This window comes from Ochotona princeps, chromosome 13 (assembly GCF_030435755.1).
Source record: "Ochotona princeps isolate mOchPri1 chromosome 13, mOchPri1.hap1, whole genome shotgun sequence".
NCBI lineage: Eukaryota > Metazoa > Chordata > Mammalia > Lagomorpha > Ochotonidae > Ochotona > Ochotona princeps.
Window position 1 is genome coordinate 17997421 of NC_080844.1, and position 24105 is coordinate 18021525.

Consider the following 24105-nt stretch of genomic DNA (forward strand, 5'->3'; position numbering starts at 1 on the left):
TCTGTACATCTGCCTTTCCAATAAAATAAAATAAATCTTTAAAAAAAGGCAGATTGGATAATTTTGGGTGAATGAAAAATATTACTGTTTGAGAACAGACATTCATTTTGGAGAATTCATTGACTGCATATGTAAGACACAGTTTTAAGTGCTGTGGATGAATCAGGTGTAGATTCTAGTAACATGAAGAAATGAGGTTTTCATATACTTTATCTTCAGTAAAGGATTATTTTAAAAAAAAGATTTATTTTTATCGCTAAGTCATATATGCAGAGAGAAGAGACAGAGAGGAAGATATTCCATCTGCTGATTCATTCCCCAGCACTGCAGCTGCGCCAGATCCAATAAAAGATAATCTTGAAAGATCACTTGCTTATATCCACCAGAACAGAATTTGCCTGATGCTTTTGTTCTTCTTTTGTTTACTAGAATATGGGATATTATATAGGAACAAATGGAAAGAAGTTGAGCCATTATCCTGGAAGGCCACCAGATGATTAGATGGATTATTAAGCATTTTGAATCTTATGGAGTTGCCTGGGGCAGAAATTTGGATTGTAGTTTGTCAGGTAATCAAAGTTTGAAGAAACTGACCAGTGCAGAAATGTTTTCTGATGAATGATGAGAGAGAATGTGTGTGTGTTGGCGTAAACTTTCTCCAGTTGCTTCAATAGTTTTGGAAGTGTTGAATGATACATGTTTCTTACTGGTGTGGGAAAGAGAGATTCACTGAAGCTGTTGATGTAGACTAGTGATTTAGAAATTGTAGTGATTGATTTAAAATCATACAAGTCAGAATAGTTTTCCTTCTTGTAATGGGTGAATGTTTGGAGAAAAATCTGTTTGAATGATCAATTCATTTGGTAGAGACCAGGACTGAGTTCTATTTTATACCATTTTCGTCTTTATGCAGTAGAGAATGAAATGATAGAATTTATTTTCAAAATAGAACACATTTAGGGAATTTGTTGGAATTGTTCATTCTTATTAAGTAACGTGTTCCCATAACCACAGTGTGTTATAATAATCAGTGTTTTTAATGAAAACTCATGAAGACTATATAGAGTTCTAGGGATCCCTATTTTAAAAATAAAGAAATACCTCAAAAACATGTTTAAGGAGATGGGAAAATATTCAGGATACATTGTTAGTGAGAAGAATTTGTAAAATGATATGTATATTTATCATTGATTTGGTAAAATCCAACTATGTTTTCCAAAATTCTGTAGTGAACCTGAAAAAAGTATGGGCAAGAAGTGAAATGTTTCTTGAGATTGCCAGTGCTCATGACTATATGCAAGGCTCTGAGGAAGTCAGGAGCCAAGAAAAGGGTAATTGCAGCCAAGTCAGGGGTTTTATTGGAATGTAATGGAGCACTAGGGACAGAAAGAAAACTTGAATGGTTCCTGAAAGAAAGAAAAGCAAGTAAAAGAGGAAGAGGAAATTTTACTGATTAAGGTGGTTTCTGTTGAGGTACCAGAGTTACATGAAACCTTTGCTTCCCTGAACATATTCATGAAATTTGAAATGTTTTCCTAACTTAGTGTTGTTTTTTTGTAAACTTGAAAGATGTGTTTGAAATTACTTTTTGTAGCTGACATTAAAATAGAATCTGAATTTTTAATCTTGGTAGAAGATTTTTTGCTTACAAGAGTCTTCATGCTTTCTGCTGATGGGTCAGGTTTGTGTATATGTAATAGGAAACTTCTATTGATTTTCAGTCAAGATGCTTTCTCATAATTAAAAAAAATGAATGGACCTCCTTTTTACTATTTCTATAAAGAGGAATCATTTTCCCTTTTTTGTTAATGTCTGTAGTATTTCCTTGAAAGAAACATTATCAAAGGATGAATATAGAACACTATACCCTATTTTAAAGAATGTAAAGACTTGGAGGAAGGAAAAAAATTTACTTGTGAAACTTTGGATGTGGATCTTCAGGTCAGAAAACTAAAGAAGGACATTAGATTGTGGTGAAGATATTTTTTCCTTTAATAGATTGCTTTCTATCCATGTTGTAGGCACATGCACACTTATGCCATCCTTTTCACGCATTTTTGTGGATTTTCTTTATACATTAGGAAAATGTTGGATGATACAAATATATATCTTTGCAATTTGAATCCAGGCCTGCACATTAGTTACAAACCATTGAGATACATGGAAAGCTAAGTTTGCGTACTAGCATTGGTTTGCTGGTAAAAAAAAAATTTTGGATTCCATTGCCATTTGTTTATTAATATCTATATCACATTTTGATTTCTAGGATCTGGCTTCCAAAAACACAGAAGCCCAGTGAGTTGTAGATTTACACCCTGCTCTGAACTATAGCAAATATTTTTTAGTTGTTATAATGGAATGATTTAAACTTAAGGCAGATGTAGCATAGTGATTTAAGTTACCCCTTAGCATCCATATCAGAGAGCCAGTTTGAATCCTGGCTACTCCTTTTCCAATCTAGCTTTCTGCTAATGTGCGTGCGATGGGAGTGGGTGATGGTACAAGAGTTTAAGCCCCTTCACTCTACAAGGAAGACCAGGATAGAGTCCCTGGCTCCTGGCTTCACCCTGGCCCAGACCTGACTATTGGCCATTTGGAAAGTAAACAAGTAGATAGAAGTGTGGTCTCTCTGTCTCCCCTTGCCTCCTCATCCCTTTTCTGTTGCTCTGCCTTTCAAATTCTTAAAAAATTAAAAAAAAAATAGGGGCCTGGTATGATGGCTCAATAGCTAAATACTTACCTTGTAAGCACCAGGATCACTTATGGGTGATGGTCCTTGTCCCGGCTGCTCTACTTCCCATCCACCTCCCTGTTTATGGCCTGGGAAAGCAGCACAGGATGGCTCAAAGTCTTGGGATCCTGCACCCAAGAAGAAGCTCCTGGCTTCACATTGGCTCAGCTTCAGCTGTTCTGGCCATTTGGAGAGTGAGCCAGCAGATGAAAGAGCTTTCTGTCTCTTCTTCTTTTGATCAATCTGATTTTCCTTTCCAGTGGGAAAAAAAATCTTTTGAAAAACTTAAAAATAATTGGCAAAAGAGTAATTTTCCAAAATAAAAAAATATACTACATGCTGTAAATCAAGCATGTTTTAGAGAGTTTATTCAACTCACTTAATAAAGGAATTAAATAAGAATTTGAGAAACTGAGAAAAATTAAAACTAGGAGTGCCGAAACAAATTTATTAATGGATAAAAAATATTGAGTAATGCTTGTGGAGCAGTCCAATATTTCCCTTTCCCCAGACATTAAAAATTCTATCTTGTTAGATGAATTTAGATACATTTCTGTGGAGGAAAAATATTTTAGAACTACTGAAATGATAGCCAGTGAAATAAAAAGTGAAATGTGCTAAGTGCTATTGTCTCAAGGAATCTCTGGAAGACCCTCCAGGCCCTGTCTGGGTGACCAGTGCAGTGATACCTAGAAATCTCTTTTGATCATTTCCAAGTCTTGCACAGGTTTTCCTGATATCCTTTTTTAACGATCATGGGTTTTTGCTGGATGACTGCCTAGTGCCTGTCCTAGTTATTGAGTGCATTGTAGAATAGAAGTAGTATGTGCCTCCTGTTCCCAGGAAACTGGATGCTTAAGTAACAAATGAAGAAGGCTTTTCTGGCACATCTGAGGGATGTGAAAGCAGCCCAGGTGCTCCCCTGCTGCTGGAGACAAGCATTGCCCATATAGCTTGCCATCACAGGAACTGAGATATTAGATCCCCATTTCAAATTCTCAGTACGAATTCCAGGAACCTCAGGCACCACTAGCATAACTAGTGACAAACAACATAAGGGATCCTAAGGATTGTGATTTGTCACTGGAGAGGGTGTATAACATGAAGATTGAATTTGTATAAAAACCTCTCTTTTTGTCTGAAAGATGCTTTTCTAGGTCTCTTACAGTTCCTGTCAGAGACCTGGAGAAGGGTATTTGATGGCCCAAAAGACTTGTGTCCAGCAGAGATTTGTGTCGGGGAGATCCCTCAAAGTCTGGTGTGCAGCTCTTAGCAGGGAAGGGCCTGGGATTGTTGCTGTTGTGTCCACCTCAGTGGTACTGTTTGCAGGCATCATACCAGTATAACTGAGCTCCTTCAAGGCAGTCATTCTTGGTCCCTATATTATTCCTCCTTGATACCTATAGGTGCCCCCCTGTATGAAAAGATTGTTTTCTCTCCCCTTCAGAACTAAGCATAGACATTTGGTCAATGTTTGTGGAAAGGAGAGAGGAATTGTTTGCTGTGAGGACTCACTGAAAACTGGGTTCATTTCCAATTTTGTTTTGTTCCCATGAATAGATCTCACCAAATCCTGAGACATAGATGGTGTTCACTCTTCTCTCACCTCCCCACCCCTCAGTCCTCTTCAGTTCCCACAGTTAATGAATGATCTCCTCTGTACTGGCTTTTCTTTAAGACCTCAGCAAAGCCCTTTGGAGAAGAGCTGTTTACTTACCAAGAGAATCAATTGCCTGTAACCTGGGACAGCTTGGAGGAAGGACTGGAAGAAGACACTGAGTTTCCTCTTTGTGTTATTCTTAGACTTTTGGGAAGTTTCAGATACAAAGAAGGGCAGATTATAGCTTTCCTGTAGTGTGGGTGAGTGTCCTTGCCTGTGAAGCAGGCTGGTCCCAACTGCCTCAGTAGGATACGCCTGGGTGGCTCCAGCATGAAAGTCTACTACTTGTAGCCACCAAAAGCTGCAGGCAGGCTTTCAGCAAAAGTCAGAGAACTTATGAGAGAGTAAAGGTTCCTGGAAACACAAGAAAGGGAGTCAGACGTTAAAGGAAGAAAACATGAATTTTATAATTTATGTTCTCTTAAACCAAGTGTGATTTGCATATCATACTGTTTATGAGTAAAAGTGCCAAGGTTTTCAGTGTTTCTTGCTTTTCCAATGAAGTTCAGTTTTAATAGAAAAATGTAACCGAATTGATCTTGTGCTAACATTGTTCTCTGTATTATTCATGTCTAATAGCATGCCATTGTCCCCCTGAGAAGAGGCAGCAGAACTGTGATAATAGGTTTTGAACAGAGCTGCCAAAAACAGGCTGTCTGCTGCAGTTTCCATGCCACGGATGCATGGCAGACAATGGCAGCCGATTTTGACCTTGTCTTCCAAGTGTTCTTTCTGGTCAGCCACTGTCTGTCTAGTCAACCAGAGGGGCCCCCAGGATGACACCACTGACTCTGCCTGCTCTAAGAGAAAGCAGTAGTTTCTGAAAGGACTGATCCTGCACATGGAAACTTGTCAAGTGGGCATGTGTCACTGTCTTGCAAAATTTTGTAAACTTTCATCTTCAGCCTTGGTCTTTGCGTATATTCCATTTTGCATTTGAAAACTTCTTTCGTTCCAGTGTGTTTTTCTTGGAACTAAGCCAACAGTGATAGATACATAGGCATCTGTGTTTCTGAATAAATTATTGGGAATAGGAGAACATACCCTATCTTATTCCCGCTTCCTCTCACTAAATTCTGAATGGGTCAGTGTTTACAAAGATTCTTGCCTTAGTTTAGTCAGTCCCAATTGAAAATAAAAATGGATACCTTTTTTCCCTAGAGGCATTGCTGTGCACAGTAGCATGGTTCACTTGCCTGCTCACAGAGACCCAGAACTTCTTGTGTTGTCTGCATGGCACATATTCATTGCAAAATCGAGCCTGCAGCTCCTGCTATTATATTCATGATGTGAGATCCTCTGTAAGGAGGGTCTCCAGGGTGCAGCAGTGGCTTTAGCAATTATCTCATGGTTTTTTTTAAGATTTTTTTTTTAATTACAAAGTCAGATATACAGAGAGGAGGAGAGACAGAGAGGAACATCTTCCATCCATTGGTTCACTTCCCAAGTGGCCACAATGGCCAGAGCCAAGCCGATCTGAAGCCAGGAGCCAAGAACTTCTTCCAGGTCTCCCACACAGGTGCAGGGTCCCAAGGCTTTGGGCACTTCTCCACTGCTTTCCCAGGTCACAAGCAGGGAGCTGGATGGGAAGTGGAGCTGCCGGGATTAGAACCAACATTCATACGAGATCCCAGTGCATGTAAGGTGAGGACTTTAACCACTAGGCTACCACACTAGGTCCTCATATTTTCTAAAGAAGCTAAGACGTATTTTGGGGTCCTGTCACCAAACTGCTGGCCAGCCAGACACTTATTCCATTTCATAGGAGAAAGGAATGTCAGTATCCTTTGCTTGGGCTGATATTAAAAAAAAAAAAACCTCCGAAAACAGCAGATCACCAGTGATTTGGGATCAAAAGCAGATTCAGGTGCATACATCGAGGAACCAGAGTTGTTTTTTCAACACGGTGTCCTAGTGGTACCCAGCAGGACTGACCCGGATCCCTTTCCTACTTCCTCACCATGAAACCTTGGCAGAGTTTGGACAAGTTACATGATATCTAAGCTCAAAGTCTGTATCTGATTAAGTTAAAGTTTCCTATCTTTTCATGCTCACTTCCATAGAGTTCTTGTGGCATTCAGTCACCAGTTTATCTTGTCTGAAAATCTTGTAATTTTTATGGCTATACTGTTTTGTGAAGATACAGGAAGACTTTTTTAGATGTCTATCTTATGTGTTTTAATTTCCTTTCTCTCTCAAGTGACAGCACAGAAAGTTCCTGTTTTGATCTGTATTTATGTTGTGGTCCCTGCTTTTTGTATGAATTAAATATTCACACAATTGTGGTTTGTCACTCAGACATGATATAGTCAGGCTTCTCAGTGATTCTCTGAGATACCTCTGCCTCTGTGAATGTCCTTGAGAAGCATTGCATTCTGATTTCTCCTATTGTGTTGGGAAAGTACAACATGCAATGAAGCCAGTTACCATGCCAAAAAATTCTAGTTTGTGAAGTGTAAGTTTGTAAGTGTAGTTTGTAAGTGTAAGTGTTTGAAACTCTTCCTTCATATACAGAAAGATAAATGGGTCTACTGTACAATGACAAACCATTCAGCGCTCTGATAATTCAAAAGACTGTGGATCCTGAATAACTCGGGGCTCTTGCTCTCAATGATTTGAAGGCAGCGATAATTTAACATGTTCTTTATTGACATGGTTTTGTTTCTGTGAACAATGCTCATTTTGTCTATGACATCTCTAGCCATACCTATAAAGCTGTATAAAAGAATAGCTTTTTTTTTTTTTTCGCTAACTCTTCAGAGTATTTACTGCTGTCATGATACTCTGTGATCACGTGTGGGCTGGAGTGATGAAACAGACTTTTTAGGAACTGTAAGATCAGGTGCAGTGATGCCATAGTAGCTTAGCACATATTCATTTGGTTATTATCATTATTTTGTAGATATTTTTGTAGCTAGAAAAAAGAGGCCAGCCTTTCTCTGGGTCTCTGTCACTTTCCTTCTTTGCTGCCTCTCGTCGCCTGACTCCCACTCCCAGTAATATCTTTATCCTGCAATAGGCCCCTCCCTTCTATTTTGACCACAAAACAACTTTTCTGTGTTTGGAGCACTTGCAAGTTGACCTCAACCAACCAAAGAAAATATCTTTCTCACACAAGTTAAGATCTTGCAGAAATCATGCCATCGTGCAGGCAGCTACCACTTCTCTCTCCTCAAAGTATTGTGTTTATCTAGATACTGGTATTCCTAGCCTCTAAGAGATATTTCCTGAGAAACAATGTCTTGTCCAACAGGCAAAGCTAATATAATATAGTATTAGAAGTCAGGTTAATGTTGACATTTTGGGAGAGTGGTGTTTGTGTTGGGAAAATTCAACATTTCTCAGTGTTTTTGTTTATATGTCATACTTTCATAAATATGTGTATTAATTTTTACATGAAGTCTTTTTCTGCAGATGGCTCATTTATATGTGTATTTTACAGATAGAGGGTCGGGCCCGGCGGCGTGGCCTAGCAGCTAAAGATAGAGGGTCATATCTCATTGAGAAAAAATATTTTATAAAATAAGAAAGCATGATGGATCTTTAGGATAATATGGTTTAGAGTCTATAAGCTCTGTATTCATAGACCCATGTATACGGGCTATAGTTGTTTCATCTGCTGTTGATTACATTTCTGTAGAAAAAAAATTAAATTGCTTCTCGGCTTTTGGCTAAGATCAAGTGTACAAAAAAATTAAATACATTGTTCTCTCTTTCCACCCCAATTTAAATTCCTAATTCCTAATAGAATTTGTAATTTTTTATTGTAAAGTCAGATATATAGAGAAAGGAGGAGAGACAGAGATTCACTCCCCAAGTGTTCGCAATGGCCAGAGCTGAGCTGATTTGAAGCCAGGAGCCAGGAACTTCTTCTGGGTCTCCCACATAGCTACAGGGTCCCAAGGCTTTGGGCCATCCTCTACTGCTTTCCCAGGGCACAAGCAGGGAGCTGGATAGGAAGCAAGGTGGCCGGAATTAGAACCAGAGGCCATATGATATCCCAGTGTGTGCCAGGCAAGGACTTTAGCCACTAGGTTACTGCGCCAGGATCAGAATTTCTAATTTTTGATTTCTTAATGATTTATTTATTTATTTGTTTGTTTGTTTATTTATTCAAAAATCAGAGCAACAGAGAGGCAAAGACACAGAGGGAGAGATCTTCATCGGCTGGTTTACTCCCCAGATGGAGGCAAACAGCTGATGCTGGGCCCGACTGAAGCCAGGATTCCAGAGCTTCTTCCATCACTCCCACATGGGTACATGGGCCATCCTCCACTGATTTCCCAGGCACTTTAGTGAGGAGTAAGATTGGAAGTGAAACAGCTGGGTCTCAAAATGGCACCCATACAGGATGCTGACATTGCAGGTGGCAGCTTTAGGTGCTGTTCCACAGTGCTGGCCCCTAATGTTCAGCTTTTATTCACATTGGACTTATCTTTTGGGGTCTACTTAGCTTTTCCTAGTGGAGACTCATGGTGAATACCATGGCAGCCAGAAAATAGTTGGGGATTGGGAAAGAGCTGTACTTCCTGCCCCATATATAGACAACAAAAAATGAATAACAGTTACCATGGATTTTAGAGTTTTTCTTATAAACAACTCAATTAAATTGAAGAATGCGTTTTGATTTCTTTATTATCTTTTCTAGATTAGTAAGAAGACAGATAAAATAACAATATAATTCAGGCAAATTAATTTTTAAAATTTCTCTATGTATTATTTTTGCTTTGTTTCTATTTTCTGTGTTTTCCCCAAAAAGAAGTTCTAATTCATTTTTGTAGCCAACTAGAATATATATAGCAAATATGTTGGGTCTATAGAAGAAATGGTGAAACAAATTTATACCATTTAATTAGTTTAGTTGTATGTCTATTTTAAACAATTTTGTAATTATGCAGAGCAGAATGTTATAAGTAATGTTCTCCTATGCCACAGTGATTTTTTTTCCAGTTTTGGGTACATATTTGATATCAATTTCTTCTTTATTAGGGTGACATCTTTTAAGCATTGAGCACCACTCTCCACAACATGTTATCATTTTAGTTATCTGTGACATGGCATTTTTAGAATTCATATTTGGTGCTATAATTGGACATTTTATAACACACTGCAAGTGTTCTTGTATTCCCCAAATTATTTCTAAACAACACACTATATGGTCTAAGTGCTGTTGATTGATTTTTTTTAAAAAAATTTGTACATATCTTGATTTTCTGCTGAAAATACACCTCACATGGACAACCCTTAGTGCATACCTCTTCTTCCTGTCACTCCATTTTATTAATGCATGTTATAGGTTGTGTTTGCACAAGTATTGCTGATTATGACTATTTTGTTATGACTGAGTCACAAGTAAATTAACATGTGTCTGGCCATTCTGCTTCCCAATTATTTGTGTGTGAACCATTTCATGCTTAATGCTTCTCTTTATCCTCCGTATTCTGAAGTTTCATAGTGGAACATTTAACGTGTGTGTGTGTGTGTGTGTGTGTATGTGTGTATTTCCTCTCAGCTTTGAAGCACATCTTTGAATTCAAAGAGTCTCATACTGTTGCCCTTTCCCATGTTTTCAGTTAACCTGTTGTTTGGGTATTGAGACCTACTGGCTTGCTTCTCTGATTTTTTTTTTACTATTTTCCTTAGCACTTTTCTCTGCATCTCCTGTCAAATAATTTTTCTTAGTATTTATTGAGTTTTTTTATTTCTACTATTGTGTTTCAATTTTCAATTTGATTTTTTGATCCTGTGAACATTTTGTTTTCAAAAATAGCATCCTTTTTTTTTGTAATTGGCCTATTTTCTTTTTGCTTTGGAATTGAGTTGAATTATGTCACTCTTTTCCTGTTTTCTTCTGCTCTTTATACATTTCTCTGTGTATCCCACTTTTTTTGTCTGCTAGTTTTGTTTCCAGATGTTAACATTACAAACATTTCTTCAAGATTGGTGAGGATTTAGTTGTCTGTTTCTAGTTTCACCGACATCCTGTATGGGTGGTGGTCTGTGTCCTGGTTGCTCCGCTTCCCATACAGCTTCATACTTATGGCCTGGGAAAACAGTAGATGATGGCCCAAAGCCTTGGAACCCTGCACCCATGTGGCAGAGCTGGAAGAAGCTCCAGGCTTTGCATTGGCTCACCTCTAGCTGTTGCAGCCATTTGGGGAGTGAACCAGCAAGTGCAAGATATTCTCTCTCTCACTCTCTCTCTCTCTCTCTCCTCTATATAACTGCCTTTTAGACAAAATATAAAATAAATATTTTTTTAAAAGGGTAAACTCCTTTAAGTGATAATGGGTTTCCATTTTTAATTTAAAAAGCAAATTTTGTGTTATATATGTTTAATTTCAACTAAAAATGAAAACACTAATCAAAACCAGGAAAGAAAAGTAGGTGGTTAAAGTGCATTGTGAATTTTTGTTTCCAGGTTAATAAAAGCTTATAAATTCTCTTGCAGCTTTAGGATTACATGAGTCTATATTAGAGTCATTAAGCTTCAATTATTCCTGTGTTCTAGGCACACCATTGAGTTGTTTGGGATGCAGAAGAGTATCTGGTTGAGAAACCTATGAAAGACAAGACAAGACCCTGCCTCAGGAAGTGTACAAGAGAATAGTTTTAAAGAAACTTACAGATGAATGCAGAACAGTAACCATTGGAGGTACGTTGTGCTGCTGTGAGTCATTGCTTGGGGATGGAGCCTCTTTCTAGAGCAGATCCTCTGGCCTTAGTATCTGTTCTCTAAATTTGACTGTATGCTGCTGAGTGTTGCTCTTGGCTCTTGGAGCAGCTCCGACTTAGCCCCTCAGAGTCCTTCCTTTTGCCAGAACATAGAGGTGACAATTCACTCTGACCAGATGAAAGTGATAGCAAATTTTTAGCTGATGACCTCACTCCTTCCTTCTTGTCAACAGAGCAGTCTCGTTAGAGCTCTGCAGGTCTGTGCCTTTGAACCAGCTGTCCTCTGTCCCCTTACTCTTACCCTGACCATCACCAAGGCCTTTTGATAGGCTGGTAGTTGCATCAGCGTGACCTGTTCCCTGTCAGTTGTTTACTTTGACCTGCTTGACATCCATGTTACAGTGTTAAGTGATTATCTTCTTAGATGTAGTCTTAATTTTTTCTCCTTCAAAAATGTTTATCCTTTTTGTCAGGATCATCCATTGTGTTCCTGATCACCCTTGTCACCTTTAGTGGATGTCTGCCTTTATGATGCAAGAGCTATTTTCTTAAGGCATAACCTTAATCCTTTTGGGTTTTAAATAAGCTCTCCTTTACAATACAGAGCGCTGTGCAATCTTTAATAGTCACACCATATCACAACACATAGAACAAGTCCCCTTTTGTAGATGAGGAAGCTAAAGTCTGTGTACTTAAATAATTGCCCCATTGTTTCCCTAAGGATACGTGGCAGGAATGGGATGTGGAACTGGTCTGCCTCAAACCTTGTGATTGTCGGAATACTCTACTATGCTGCCTCCCCTCTTTGAAGCACAGTTTTTAAAATATCTTGTTTTTCAAAAAAATTTAAAAGGTGTACTTATTTATGTGAAATGCAGAATTAGAGAGAGGGAGAGATACACAGAGAGATGATTTTCATCTGCTGGTTCACTTCCTAAATGGCTGCAGCAGCCAGTTTTGGGTCAGGCTGAAGCCAGGGGCCTGTAGTTTCCTTTGGGTCTCCCATGTGAGTGCCAGTGGTTCAAGTACTTGGGCCATCTTCTACTGCTTTCCCAGGACATTAGCAATAAGCCATATTGGAATTTGAGCAACTGGGATAGAAACTGGCACTCATGGAGTGGCTGCATTACAGGTTTAATCTGTTATGGCAAGATGCCAGCCCCAATATCCTAATTCTTAATTTGTAGGCTCCTGCTGTTTTTCTCCATTTCATGGAATCTGATTGGATGTATAATTAATTCGCAATATTTAATTTATGTCCTTGGAATGGTTTTCATATTTTAGTAAGAATATATTACTAATATGTGACATCATTAAAATATGCCTCATTCTATCTGTGGATCTGAGACATTTACTGCCGTTGTGTTTCTGAATTGATTATAAGGCCTGGATTGAGGGGGGTGTGTGGAAGCCGACATTGTTGTTCTCACTGTAGTCGTGTTTTGTCTGTAATGTCCGTTGTACCATTACCTGTCTCCTGTCAGTGTGAAATTAGTGAAGAGAAAGGATAAAATGATACTAGAAATCCTCTTATGTGATGCTCAGAGTTCTGAGTGTGAGCTCTTTAAGACAGAAGGTCTATTCATGTGCTTAGTGTGAGCTTTGTGTCTCCTTTCAGTGAACTTAGCTGGGAAGCTGCCTTGGAGGATATGGATTTTAAAGTTGTGAACTTATGAATACATGGTATCCATTTTTTTCAGTAGGGGATTAATTGCTTAAAATTGTGTTTATTTAGATTTTGAGAGTGTTTTTATTGAATTAGCAAATGCTTCATAAATTAATTAACACTGTAAGTCTTCAGTAAAATATTTGAAGGCAGGGGTGGTGAACCTTTCTGTGAAATGAGTAAACTGAACTTACTTGAATCATGAGACTTGCCTAAGTTCTTAAGAGTAGGAAATGATAGAACCAGAACCTGTACTAGGCATGGTTGATTTCATGGATTGTGCTTCTGACAGTTACACTGTATCCCTTATTACACATAGAAGTAGCATTTATTTTGAAAAGTATTTCTTGATTTCCTTTATTTGAAAGGTGGAAAGAGACAGAAATCCTCCATCTACTGGTTCGTTTCTCAGATTCCCCTGACAGCCAGAGCTGGACCAGACTGAAGCCAGGAGCAAGGAGCTCCATCTGGTTCTCCCATGTTAGGGGCAATGACCCAAGGACTTGAGCCATTATCTGCTGCCTCCCAGGGAGTACATTAGCAGGAAGCTGGAACAGAAGCAGACTTAAACCCAACTTCTTCAGTTGCAGGTGTCCCATGTGTTAACTTACATCACGGCACTACAACACCTGTCCTGGCACTGAGCTCTCCAATGAGTCAAGCACTTTTTTTTTAGATTTATTTTATTTTTATTTGAAAGTCAGATATACAAAGAGGAGGAGAGACAGAGAGGAAAGATCTTCCATCTAATGATTCACTCCCCAAGCGGCCACAATGACCGGAGCTGAACCAGCCTGAAGCCAGGAGCCCCGGAGCCTCTTCCGGGTCCCCTACATGGGTGCAGGGTCCCAAGGCTTTGGGCTGTCCTCAGCTGCTTTCCCAGGCTACAAGCAGGGAGCTGGATGGGAAGTGGAGCTGCCCGGATTAGAACTGGCACCCATATGGGATTGGTATCCCAGTGCAAGCAAGGTGAGGACTTTTAGCTGCCAGGACCCTGTGTCAAGCACTTTTTAAAAAAATTTTTCGGTCATACATAGGTACTCCAAAAACACTGGGATAAGCCCCATCTTCACATAAAGGAAGACTCTGCTTGTGCTGCTCAGGGTCAGGGCTTCAGGATGTTGACTGTTCCGTTTCTTGAGGAACTGAACCCCCTCAGTTCTAGGAGTGTGGTGCTTACCACACTGTCACAGCCATTTGACATCACTTATCTTGCCTGCAACCGAAATTGGGCCACACAGTCGCACACTGGAGGATAGCACTGGCTTTTATTATACAAACTCAGAGTTTCAGCAATTTGGATACCTTATCTTTTCAATCACTTAAGTTTTGTTTTTATTTGTTTTTGAATATATTTTCCCTGCTTTTGTACAAAAACACTTGTGAAATATTGCAAATATTAAAGAACAAAATAAGAAACTCCAGATATAGGCATTGATAATATTTTGAAACAGATGTTTTCAGTTTTTGCTTCTCTCAATATGTATTCTTAAAAAGAATACATAAAATTAAAACCGTAGGATTTTTCTTTCTTTGAAGTAGCCCATATGTGACAAATAACTTCTGCTTTTTCATTGTTAAATGAAGCTTTTAAACTCTAGCTTACAGGCGATTTTGCTCTTCTAGTGACCCTGCTTATTAATGAAACCTTCTATTACTTTCTTTTTGGCTAAATATTTTACATGAACTAAACTCTGGGCCAGGAAGCTTCACTCACCTGGGAAATCCCCATGACTCATAAGTGATGCTGTTTTCGCATTTTTAATTTTTTTTGGAGCAAGACAGTCACAATGTAGGCTTCTCCTGGGCTGAAGAGTTCTGTATTCCCAGGAATTAGAATGATGGAATTTAGAAAAGGTTCATAAGAGGCTAGAACTGTGATGTATCTTACTTGTTCTCTCTGCTAATCTCACCACACCACTGCCTTTCCTTAATGCCCTTGGCATTCCAAAGTGCCATGAGGTAGGGTAGGATGATAAGGGGTAAGAAAGAGGATAAGACCTTTGACTTCTCTACCAACCCCTCTAATTTTCTGAATTTTATGCATTGAGCTTCCTTTGTTGAGAAAAAGGTATCTGGGCCCTGCGGCGTGGCCTAGTGGCAAAAGTCCTTGCCTTAAACATGCCAGGATCACATATGGGTGCCAGTTCTAATCCTGGCAGCTCCACTTCCCATGCAGGTCCCTGCTTGTGGTCTGGTAAAGCAGTAGAGGATGTCCCAAAACCTTGGGATCCTGCTCCCATGTGGGAGACCTGGAGGGAGTTCCTGGATCCTGGCTTCGGATTGGTGCAGCACCGTCCATTGCGATCACTTGGGGAGTGAATCAATGGACGGGAGATCTTCCTCTCTGACTCTCCTCCTTTCTGTATATCTGACTTTGCAATAAAAATAAAATAATAGTTTAAAAAAAAAGTATCTGCTACCTTGAAAAAAAAAAAGACTATGACAGTCACTGTGACACATAGCTCCTTTGGGAGGGTAACAACATTGACACTTACAGAGTCTTACTTGCAAGTTGCTATTCCAGCTGTGGTTCTCCAATGATGACATGGTGCTTATCTCAGGCCCTCAAGTTCTGATTCCCCTGGACTGACTTGCCTTGAGGAAGGTGTTTTCCACAGAGATAATTCAGAGATCCTAGGTCTAGGAGAGTTGCAATTTCAGCCCCACAAGTGCTAGTGCTGGAGAGTAACTTTTTAGTGCTCTTTGTAAATGGTGCAAAGTTTAACACCCCAGAGATCTGAGACAGTGGGCTTTCTCTTCTGAGAAATGTGGATTACCCAAGGGGAATGTTCTCCCCAGCAGTGTGATGTGGGGTTCACAGAATTGGGTCTGAGCACTGTACAGTCTTCATAATTTACTTCTAGCCACTTTGAAGACATTTTATTGTGCTTTCCTACACTGGAGGTTGATACTGGACTACTCCTGAGTCAGGGACTTCAGCACCATTTGTGCTGCAGCTCAGTTAACTCCAAAGGGATTTGTCTGAACATTTCTTAGCCAGCAAACTGAAGAACGGTCTAGAAAGTTCACAGTTGGTAATTTATATGGGGTGCTCAAACTCCTTAATCAGCTGCTAAAAATATTAAGTGTTTTTTTGACTGAAAGGATGGCATTGGAATGTCAATCTACGAAGACTTTAATGTGATATATTCAGTTATTCAAGAAAGAAAAGTTTTGCTTTCCCCATCAGGAGAGATGGTGAAAGCAAATACACTTTGCAAATATACTGGGTCCATTAGAATCAGTTGGTCCTGAGCTATTTGCTGGCTGACTGCCACGAATATTCCTATACAATCTGCAGGCCTCGGTGTATTCATTCTCTCTGTAATTCGTTTGTTAAACAGCATCTGGACTTTGTGCCGGGCACTATTCTAGGCACTAGAACACAAGAAAAACCAAGGCAAACTGTCTTCTCTGATGTAACTGTCAGTCCCGTAGGTGAGGGCATGGTGTTTGAGGGATACAACAATAAAGCAGTAGATAGGTAACATTTCAGAGATGGTAGAATGAGAACAATAAAACAGAGCTACAGATTGTTTTGGACTAAGAAGGACCATCTAAAGTGTGATCCTTCTAAAAGACCATCTAAATCATCTAAAGTTTCCATCTGAAGTGTACAGCCTCTGTTCTTGGCTATCTAGTTTTCAGGGTTTTTTTGTTTGTTTGTTCTGTTTTTGTTTTGAAATACTTACTTATTTGAAAGGTACATTTTTCAGAGACAAGAAGAGATAGAGACCTTCCATCCATTGTTCTACTCCCCAAATAGTCACAACAGCCAGTTCAAAGAGGGGTTGGGAAGGGACTACATTTTGATCTCCTGCATTAGGGACAGAGGTCCAAGTACTTTGGCTGCCATTTGCTGCCTTCCCAGGAACAAAAGGGAGCCAAGTTGGAAACATAGCAGTTGGCTCTCAAACTGGCACTGTTGTATGGGATGCTGGCATCACTGGTAGTGACTTAATGTGCTATGCTACAATACTGGCCCAGCTTTATTTCTTACGTAGTTTCTTTTTTTTTTAAAGGATTAATTTACTATTATTTTTTAATTGAAATTGTGACACAGAGAGAGAGTGATATCTTTCATCTGCTGTTTCATTCTCCAAGTGACCTTGATGACCAGGACTGGGCCAGGCCTAAGGCAGGAACTAGGGACTTTATCCAGTTTTCCATGTGGGTACAGGGGCCTGAGTCTTGGACCATTTCTGCTACTTTCTCAGGCAGATTAGCAGAGTACTGGATTGGAAGTGAAAGAGGTGGAACGTGAACCAGTGCCCATTTGGGACACGAGTATTGTAGGCAGTGACTTCATCCCACTATGCCACAACATGAGCCCCATAGCACATGTTTTCTTTTATGTTCATTAAGTAACCCTTAGAAGAGATGAAATTCCTCCTGTCAAAATTGGTTTCTACAGGAACTAAGGGATTCAGATGTTTCTCAAGAGTAACCATTTAGTGGTGAAAACTAAGATAACTTGATTTCTTAAGTAGCTTGTTGAGACAGAATTTTAATGTAGTAATTAATTGCTGGCTCATACCACATCAAGAGAAATTTAGATCCATTGAGGACAAAATGTGATGCACTGCTCAGAAAGGTTGGATTAGTTCAAGTGTTTTAGACAGAGTATTGCCCATGTTAAATAGGTTACTAAATCTCACTGATTTTTCCCCCCTTCGGAGTGTCCTTTTTGTTTGCTTGATTCTTGGCCCTTTTCACTACTCTCTCTATGTCCTAATGAAGTACTTATTACCTTAATCTGGTCTAATATTAGAATAATAGCTGTTCCCTTGCCTCTGATCCTGTTGATAGAATGAGTGTTCAGATGCTACGTTCTTGATTCTGTTCCCTTTAAGGCCTTTAGGAATGATTGCCTACTTGTTCGAGATAAAGCCCAGAACTTTTTTGTAAATTTTATTGTTGGTGATTGTTACATGGTTGATTAGGGTGCTAAGGGTCAAGGGCTAGAGGAAAGTGAGTGGGACCATTGTTTCCACATTTTCTTTTTTCCTTCCTGTATTTAGGGAAAGGGAAGAAATAAAGGGAGAAGCCACACCCAGCCTCCCAGTGTACCCAATGTGGGGCATGCTCCAAGGGTCCTGCTCAAGTGGTTTTGATAGTTCAGCAGTTCTGAATTGCTGTTGATCTCACCACTCCAATCATGATGAAATCTCTTTGGAATCCACTGATTGACATAGTGCTCCTTAGAGTCTCCATTTGCCCAGATATTCACTGCCAACACTTGGCTGGGGTAGTTGATTAATTTGTTCTGTCCTCCATCCTCTATTATGGTACCAGGTGTCTTCTGCAGGCTCCAGTGTACTGCCAAATCCTCTATGTGTGTCTGAATATGCTGTTCACCACTTCATCTAAGCCACTGAGAAGGCCCAACTCTGACACGTGTACTCTACAGTCAGACCATGGAACCTGTAATTTTCTCCATTGTTGGAGTTTGGAGTTCTGAGTCCAGTTGGGGTATCCCCAAAGGAACTTCATCTGAGGTGACCCCAGACCTGGTTCTTGTGTGTGCTTGCCACTACAAACTCCAACACAGTTGTTGCCCAAATCAGCCTATGCACGCACAGGTAGTTGTAATTGTTGTTTCCAGCCTTGTCTTCTGTGGATACAATGTGTGTTATAGCCCAGCTTGATCCTGCCCACCACACACTTGGCATTCATGTAAACCAGTGGGATCTGCTGCCTAACCAGAATAACCCCCAAAAACCCACAACCAGGCCTGCCCTGTGCCCTGGTTCCTGAGCTTGCCAGTATATACAGCAGATTTGTCCAGTCTGTGCCACATCCCATTCAGCTCTCACACATGTGAGTGGGCACTGAAACCTAATTCAATCCAACCAGCCCCAGTATGCAATCCACACTGGGTGCCACTTTTTGTTTGGCCATGCCTGCCCCAGTCCTGGTTCTCATGCTCACCAGACAGAGTGGCAACCCAAGAGGGTGGTGCCCACTGTTTCCATACTGGGCCCACTCCTGCTCCCAGGTCTTGGCTCTCCAGGTTATTCTGCAGTTTAACTTGACAGAATTTGTCCCTTTTGCCAGCATCTGCTAGCTGATACTGTGGCAAAGCCTAACCAACCCATACCTACTCTGGCTTATGCATGCACCAGTAGGAACAGATAACAGCCTGGCTTTCCCAAGTCAGCTCACATGCAGGCCAACAGATGTTGTAGCCCTGCCCAGCCAGGTCTGCCCCCGAACTCAGGTTTCAAGCTCTCCAGTGGGAATTGTGATCCAGTAGAGGAGCCCCTCACAGCTCCCCTACCAGTTTTGCGCCTTCCCCTCTTGGTCTCATGTGTGTTTGTTAGATGCTGTGGCCCAGTCCAGCATGGCCTGCCACACCTTGGCATTTGCCAGTGGGTGCTGTAGCCTGGCTGTGCGCAGCCCACCCCCAGTTCCAACTCACGCTAGCCCAGCCTAGCTGGCTCCCAGTCCTGGCCCTCATGTGAACTGCGTGGTATTGCAGCCTGACCCGGCATTACCCACACACCATTCTGGCTCTCAGATTTGTGAACAGGTGATATGAACTGGCCCTGCCTGGCTTGCCCCAGCCCTAAGTCAAAGGTATACTGGTGGGTGCCATTACCTGCCCTGGTCTGGGCTGCTCCCCGACCTTGGTTCTTGTGCTCATTTGCAGTGACTGTGTCTTCACAGAGGAGTTCTTCAAGCTCGTTCATCAGAACCTCTCCCAATGCCAGATCTCGTGGGTCCATGGGCCAGCCCTACATAGTCCACCTCCTGTCCTAGCAGGAACAGTGGCCTTTCCTGACTGGCCCTCACCCATTCTGGTTTCTACTGTTGGGTACTATAGCCCAGCCAAACTTGGTTCACATCCAGACACAGCTCACACATGGCTCAGCAGGCGCAGAGACCTAGCCTAGCCCTTCCCACACCCATCCTAGTTCTCACAAGCACCAGTGGATGCTAGAGTCTAGCCCAGTTTGGTGCATCCCAGACCCAATCCACGCCTGTGCTGAGGGACACTGTAGCTATCCAGACCAGATCGCAGCCCCCGCTCACCAGTGGGAACCGGAACACAATCAGGGTGTCCTCTTAGCTTCCTATACAGGCCTGTTTCCAGCCACAGATCTTGTGAGTGTGCCAGTGATTGCTCTGACCCAGCTTGGCATAGTCCCTCACCTGTCATAGCCTTTCTCTTTGGATGCTGTATCCTGGCCTGACCCAGCTAGCCTTCAGTCCCAACTCTCACTGGTGGGTGCTACAACCTGGCCTTGCTCAGTCTGTTCCCATTCCTGGCTTTTGCAAACTGGTAGATATGATAGCCTAGCCTGGAATGACCTATACTCCAGCCTGGTTTCTGTACTTGTTAGTAGGCCAGGTTTGCTCGGCCATGCCTGGTCTGCCTCTTTGCAAAACTGACCCACACATCAGCCAACAGTTGGAGTTCCCTTGCCCAGTCTGCCCAACACCCAGTCCCGGACCACGTGCTCACCAGCAGGAGCTATGACCCACTAGGGTAGTTTCCCAAGTTCCCCCACTTGGCCCACTCCCAGACCCAGATGTCATGTGTGCCAGCAGGTGCTAGACCCTTACTTGGTATAGTCTGCCCCCTACGTCATGACCTTTGTATGAGCTGGTGATGTTGTGGGCTGGCCTGCCCCAAACACCATTTTATGGTATGAATGCACATGCTGCAGCCTGGTCCTTCCCAGTCTGTTCCCAGCCCCAGTACCCATGAGTGTTGGTGGGTTCCATGGTCATGCCTAGCTCAGACCATCATCACCCCAACTCTTGAGCTAACCACCAGGACTTGTATTTCCACAGGGTTAGGCCCACATGTTTCCCACAAATCTACCCCAGACCTGGTTCTCTTGCATGCTGTTTAGTGTCATGGCCCAGCCTAATGTGACCAATCCCCTATTCCAACACTCACTCTCAGGTGGTAGGATCTAGCCCTGACAGACAGGACTCCAGCCCTAGCTTTCATGGGTTGACATGTGGTAGTTAGAAATGTTCCATGATAACAAGCCCAGCTCAGGACTCCCATGTGGGCTGGTGCATCGGTCTGACCCATACAGATCTTCTGGATTCTCCCCTCCAAACCACCAGGTCTCAGTCCCCTCATTTACTTGCAAATACAATGACCTTTGCAAGTACAGTGATCTTATTGTTGAGAGCCCCTCAGGAGTCATTCATCACCTGCAAGATACTCCCATATGGACCAGTTCTTTCATGTGCTAGCTATTGTCATGGCCCATCTTAATGTCACCCATTCCCTTTTTCAGACTCTCTGGTAGACCCCAACCTTAGCTTTAATATGTGCCAGTGAGTGGTGGTTAGTGATGATTGATGCTAACTATCCCAGCTCAGGTCTCCATGTGTTGGTACTTCAGTCTGACCCATAAGGCCCTCCTGTACCTGCCTCCAAAACATTTGATCTTAGCCCCTTGCTTACCTAGGCATATGGTGGCCTTATCCTTGGATGTCCTTCAGCAGTAATTCCTCACATGGGCATGAATGCACATGTCATTGCTCACTTCCACCTGTGTGATCCCCCAGTCCCCTGCAGATCCGCTCCCCCAAGTCCCCAAAGCACGCTGCTGGGTAGTCCGATGGCTTCGCCTAGCACCACTGGTGCCCAAGCTGGTCCAAACAACCGCCTGACCCAGTTGGGAGAAGATCTCCTTACCTGACATGGCACTCAAGACTGCCCAAGCACTGCCTGACTCCAAAGCCCAGGTTCTTTAGTTTGACATTTGAGGTTCTCTGGTGATCTGGCTCCAACCTGCTTCTCCAGGCTTACCCCTGCTTAGTTACCTGGACCCATATTTTCTATTCTTTATTGTGTCAATGACTTGGGTCAAGGTATCTGGAAATTCATTCATTTATTATTTAAAAATTTTGTGGAAGTCCTTTTTGATATTCAGCCTAGTTTAAATAGATTCTCTCTTTCTCTTTTGGCTACTTCCAAAAGTTAGCTTTGCCTTAAGTACTATATATTTTGCTTATATCTAGGTAAGGAATTCATCCCCTCCATCCTTTCCTCTCAGCTTTCTTCCTTCCTAATTTCATTTGTAATACTTTAGGTTTCCTGGGTCTGAAGGTTGATATTTGGAAAAATTTGCCATTTCTTAGAATTATACATTTCCCCCATACTTCATTGTTTGTTTCTTTCTGGAAGCTGAGCAAGATGTATTAGACTTTTTTACTTCCTCTTCTGTGTTTTTATATCTTTGTCTTTTTTTTTCCCCACAATTCTGGTTTACTAATTCCCTTTTCACTTATTTTTGGTCTGTTTAAACTGTCTTTAGTTTGGTGTTCTGTTGAGTGGTGGGACGACTACAGATAGTGACAAGGTACCGTATGGTCTCTTAACAACAACAACAATAGAAACTAGAAGAAAGGATCCAGAATTTTCACCCTAAGGAAATGTTAAATGCTTGAGAAACTAGGTATGTTTCCCCTGAAGGCTATTACACAATGTTTCCTTAATATGTGTATGTGTCAAAGCATCATCTGGTACCCTATGAATATGTATGGTTTTTGTGAATCAATGAAAAATGGTAATTGTAATTAAGAAAATAAGAGATGCTTCTATTACTGAGGAAAATAATCATGAAAGCTAAATAAGGACTGTGTATGATGAGGAGTAACATCCATGGTTCTGAAACCCTGGCAAAAACTGACTCACTGGGGCCTACACTGTGGTGGTGTGCGTAAAGCTGTAGCCAGTAACACCAGCATCTCATAAGGGTATTGGTTTGAGACTTAGCTCCTCCACTTCCAGTCCAGCTCCCTGCTAATGACCTGTGGAGAGTGATGGATAACAGCCCAAGAACGTGGGATACTTTGATGAAGTTCCTCTCTCCTGTTGTTATCCTGGCCCAAGCCTGGTTGTTGCGGCCATCTGAGGAGTCCAGTCAAGGAGTAGATACACTTCTCTCTCTGAAAATCTCTCCCTCTCTGTGTAACTTTTAAATAGATGAGTAAATCTTTAAATCAAATGAATGAAGATAGTTTGTCTCTTACCACCTTGCAGTGTCCCCTACATATGTGTGTTAGAGCTCAGTGTTAACTAAGGTGCAGCAGTGTACACTCAACAAAAGCCACAACAACCCAAAACAAAATATCAAAAGCTGTATTCTCAGACTCTTTTATAGCTAAGCACCAACTACATTTTGGAAAACAAAGCATAAAAGCTTAAGACTGGGAGTTTTCTGTGGGAGGCAGAAGGGGTTAGATCCTTTTACCCCCACTTCCTCCATATGCAGCCTACAACACAAGTTGCAGACATTGTGGTAACTTTCAAAATGAATATCATGGATGACTAATGGTAGAGAAGAGCCCTGGTAATACTGTGGTGCTCACACCAATCCTACAATGTCTTACGTGAGAAAGACAAACATTCTTCCTTATTGAACCCCCTTTTACCTACATCATCCCCCAACTTCCTTAGACAGGACCAAATCCAATACTAGCAAGTAGAAGAATTGACTTACAGAAAAATTATTTGGGTTTTATGCTGAAAATATGTAGGTAGAAGTTGTGGTGTTAACAACAAACTGAAAAACTGTTTTTGATGACGCAGAGTTTTATAGTTTAAATTAAATTAAATAAATTTGTCCTGCACATTCTCCAGAGCAAATTTGCTAGTTTTTGAATCTCTTATTTATTAAAATAGATTAACTGTATTGTGGTGACAATTTGTCATGTTAAAAATAATTATTTATTCATTTGTTTGAAAGAGAGAAAGAAGGAGGGAGGGAGAGATCAAGATCAAGTTGGGAATCTTCCATGCTGGTTCATTCCCTAAATGTTTTCAAAAGCCGAGGCTAGGTCATATGGCAGCCTACTGCTCACCTCCATCAAGGAGTGCCATGTGGATAGCACAGACCTAAGCATTTGGATTATCTTCTCCTTCCTTAGAGAGTACACATAAGAAGGAAGCTGGATTAGAAGCAGAGTAGGGACCTGAATTTGCATACTCTGATATGGGTTCCAGGAAAGTAGATATCTTATCTGCTTGCCACAAGGCTTTGCCACAGTTTTAGTACTTCAAGTAGTTTTACACGTTTTTGCTTATTTTCTGTAATGGTGTCATATTTCTTTATATTTTCGCACATTGACCATGAGCTCATGTGCCTTGTATATTTTATCTATGCAAGTTCTTTGGGTCCTAGAATGAAAGTAGATTTTTCAAGAGAATGTATACATTGGCTTCTGCCAGGTGCCACTATTAGTTTGGGTAGTCTTTAACATCTCTGCTTGAGGCTTTTTGGAAGCATATAGCATGACCACAGAACTACATGAGTACTGGTTGTTGTGAATTCTCAAGAGAAAATTTGCACCTCCAACTTCCCCAAGATGCTAGGGTTAAAAAAGCAGTTTCTGTTT

The 24105-nt window shown here is 41.2% G+C and overlaps 1 protein-coding gene across 4 annotated transcripts in view; it reads left to right on the top strand.

Annotated features, from left to right (window-relative positions):
• SGMS1 (sphingomyelin synthase 1) overlaps positions 1 to 24105 on the top strand; it is a 285858-nt gene that overhangs the window by 150867 nt on the left and 110886 nt on the right. For 3 of the 4 annotated variants that reach the window (XM_058671229.1, XM_058671231.1, XM_058671230.1), the window contains exon 4: positions 10903 to 11046. The exons of the other annotated variant lie outside the window; for it this stretch is intronic. The gene's annotated coding sequence lies outside the window, so the exon portion shown is untranslated. The remainder of the gene's footprint in view (positions 1 to 10902; positions 11047 to 24105) is intronic. 4 annotated transcript variants of the gene reach the window in all.